Raw genomic sequence first — 4,088 nt, 5'->3', positions numbered from 1 at the left:
ACTCCAACTTCTAACCTCCCAAACTGTAAGAGAATAAACTCCTGCTTGTTAAGGCCATCCTATTTGTAGTATATTCTTGTCAGAGCAGCACTAAGTAACCAAAACAGAATATGGTACCAAAGGAGTGGAGTACTGCTTTGACAGATACCTAAAATGTGGAAACTGGAGTGGAGTACATCCTTGTCCTGAGACCCTGGCAGAGACCCTGATGTGTGGCATAACAGATAGCAGTAGCAGAGCCCAGAGATTGGCATTAAACAGCAACAGGCTTACCAGTCCATGGAGGAGAAAGCCGGGTGCCATTATATAGGCAGTTTCCTGGCAGAGTGGGTTGCCTTCAGGCATTAATTGGTAGGAGAGTCCCGCATGAGATGGAGTAGCAGGTTGGCCAGCCCATGGAGCAAGAAAGCTGAGTGTCCTTTGGGCAGAAAGATTCCAGGCAGAGTTGGTTGCTCTCGGGCATTAATTGGCAGAAGTGGAAAGATCAAGGAAACGGGAAGCAGAGCTGCCTCAGCCTCAAAGGGTAGGACCATGGTTTCTGGGGGTGGAACCACCATAATCCCCTAGGTTTCAAACAGTAAGACCTTCACCAACTTGGTTCTGGAGTGCAGGGTTGCTCATTCATGTGGGCCAGTGGAATGGAGCCATAGCCACTGCCTAACAGAGGGGGGCAGGGCTACTATACCCAAGAGGTAGAGGAACAGGGCCACCAGGCCAAGGGGGTGAGGTCACCACTGAGGAACTAGGATATACGAGCCACCTAGTGAAGGATATCTGTATGGATGCCACCCATTGAATATCTGTTGAGGTGCCAAGTTGACAAGAGGTGGAATTGTGGTAGTTAAGTTTGTATGTCAACTAGCCTGGGCCTGGTTGAGTGGCTGGGCAGCTGGAAGTAGTATTCCCCATGATGAGACTGGTAATCAACTCCATAGTGGAATCTACTGTGAGCAGCTGAGTAGCTTCCTTAGGGATATGGTCTGCTTCCTGTATATAAGGAGAAGCCTTGTGGAATGGTCTCTAGCTTACAGCATGCTTGAACCCTACATGTAGCTGTGTTGTTTTCAGCAGCCTGCCATGCTCTGCTGATCTTGGGACTTTTAATGGACTTGAATTAATGGCCAGCTGTGTGGTTTGGTAATATCAGGACTGTGCCTTGTTACTTGTCCTTGGTTTTATCAGTCTCAGCAGCCAGCAGCTGAGTGAAGAACAACCTCCAGCTTCAGTGGGCTGGGAAAAAGAAGCAGAGGTGAAGCCCAAGGTTGAATGGCTTTCTCAAAGCCCCTAGAGGCTGACACTTTGAACTCTGACTTCTAGCTTCCCAAACTGTAAGAGAATAAACTCTTGTTTGTTAAGGCCATCCCATTTGTGGTATATTCTTGTCAGAGTGGCACTAGGTAACCAAATCAAATGTCATGGATGACTCCTGCCACAGTTATCCCCAAGAATTTCACCATTTGGGCAGGGCTCTGGTTTTTGCTGGATTATTAAACATCCTCTTTTGATCATGGAGGCCACTACTGTTTTCAAACCTGTCCTAGCTGGTTCTTCTGTGTTTGATATTAAAATAATATCATCAAAGTAATGTAATCACCATACTTGAAATCTGCACCAAGTCCAAGTCTTTTCTAACCAAACCATGACAGTAAGTTGGGGAATTCAAATAATTTGTGGCAAAACACTGAAAGTATATTGAGAGCCTTCCCATGTGAAAGCAAACTGTACCTCACCGTTTTCTGAGACTGAGTAGGAGAAAAGGTAAGATCAATCACTCTGTACTAGTCTCCTTTAGCCTCCTATTATCTCCATCATTAATACCCATGTCTGGCACATCTGAAGCCACCAGACACACTATTTAGGCCTTGATAGTCTACTGTCAGGGAGCTCTGGTGGCATAGTGCCTAAGGCATTTGACTGCTCACCAGAAGGCTGGTGGTTCAAACCCACCAGCCACTCCTTGGAAGGAAGATGGACAATCTACTTCTGTAGTGATACCACCTTGGAAACCCAAGGAGGGATTGTTATGAGTCAGATACAACTCAACAGCAGTAAGTTTGGTTTTGAGTTTGAGTCTACTGTCAGCCCCCATGAAGCATCTGCCTTTTCTATGAGATGTATAAGGTCATAATACAGAGAATTTGTTGGCACCAATACTCTAAACTTTAGCATGTCTTTAATCAAAACGATAATCTCTTTTTGCCTACCAGATATCCTATACTGTTTCAAGTTAACAACCTGAGTGGGTTTAGGCATTTCTGGTAGCATAGTGCCTAAGGCACTTGACTGCTAACCAGAAGGCTGGCAGTTCAAACCCACCAGCCACTCGTCAGAAGGAAGGTTGGGCAATCTACTTCTGTAGTGATACTGCCTCAGCAACCCACGGAGGGGTTGCTATGAGTCGGGTTTGACTCGATGGCACATAACAACAACAATGGTTTTTTATTTAGCATGTCCAATCAATACTGGCCTAAGAGCAGTTTTACAATATCAGATAGAGGGTGTATCCTCCAATCAGACATAATATCCATATCAATAATAATTCAGGTAAGGGAAATGCAGTTACTCCATATAATATCTGTTTAAATCTTCCAATTCTCATCCAAACTTTCACCTTAGTTCCATCAACTGTGACAGCCCCATACCTGCCTCCTCCCCCCAGTCTAAAGTTAGGCCCTTTCAAGACTTCATTGACAGGTTTTGGGATGACAGTACATTGAGTTCCTGTGTTCATGAGCCTCAAGAAGTTCTCTTCCCCATTCCTGGGCCATTTGAACCTGACATGTGCCTTGGGTTCCATGCTGAGGGTGGACTTTAAGACCTGACTCTATCTTCAGTGCTTATCTTCCTCAACTAACTGAGCCTCTGCTTCAATTGGTCCCAGGTGGGACTTCCCATTATTAAAGTCCTCTCAATTGGAGTGAATAGAATGGTCTTGTTTGTTGTTGTTGTTGTTATGTGCTGTCGAGTCGGACCTGACTCATAGCGACACCTGTTTGGGTTTCTGAGTCAGTATCACTATGGAAGTAGATTACCCCATCTTCTTTCCAAGGAGTGGCTGGTGGGTTTGAACTGCCAGCCTTCTGGTTAGCAGTCAAGGGCCTTAGGCACTATGCTACCAGAGCTCCTTGGTCTTGTTTTGGCCTCCTTTTGTTGGAGGACCAACAGGAGTTTCCATTGGTCCACACAACCTCCTGTAGTGCTGCATGAACACCTTTATCTCAACTCCATTCTTTCTATATTCATCCCCTGTTTAGCAAACATCGAAATATCTCTGACCTATTGAGGTAACTTCTTTCTCCATTGCCTCTTTCCATTCTCCTATGAATCACCCTTATGATTTTTGCATCTGTAAGACCCACAAAGGAAAGTTTTGCCAGCAGATCTGACATGATTTACAGATTATTGCTTTGTTTCTCAGCATATTTTAAAACAATTGTGACCCACTTGGCCAACAGAGGCTGGTTAATAAATCCAGCAAAAATCCAAGTCCCTACCCAAGTGGTAAAATTCTTGGGAATAACATAGTCAGGAGCCACCTGTGACATTGAAACCATGGGAATGGGTGCCCAAGCAACAGCAAGCTATGTATGAAATATAGAAAGCAGTCTCACTCTCCCTGCCTTTAGGCACTTATGATCCATGTTCAGACATGATTTTGGAGGTATCTGTTAGAGGTACTTGTACTTATGGCAAAAACCTGAGAATGCCATCATATGGTGACTAATGAGATTTTGGACTAGAAAGTTTACAGATGTTGCAGCACAACACACACCATTTGAAAAACAATTACTCACCTGCTGTTGGACCTTGATTGGAACTGCCTCAATGACAGGACATAAAATCATCATGAGACCAGAAATACCCATAATGTCTTGGGTGACATCAGAGAAATATTCTAATAAGGAAGGCAGTACCCAAAATAGTTCCACAGTAAAATGGATATGGTTCATACAAGAATAAGTTACTGGAGAAATACAGAGAGGCACCCACCACATCTATGAGCAGGTAGCCTCTTTTCCCATCTGTCCTACTCTGGAACTGCCTGAGAAGCTGCCAGAACCCATTGCCACATGCACAGTGTCCTGAGA

This window comes from Orycteropus afer, unplaced genomic scaffold (assembly GCF_000298275.1).
Source record: "Orycteropus afer afer isolate SDZICR_OR568_19922 unplaced genomic scaffold, OryAfe1.0 scaffold00240, whole genome shotgun sequence".
Lineage (NCBI taxonomy): Eukaryota > Metazoa > Chordata > Mammalia > Tubulidentata > Orycteropodidae > Orycteropus > Orycteropus afer.
The sequence above is the reverse complement of the archived record's forward strand: the minus strand, read 5'-3'. Positions refer to the sequence as shown.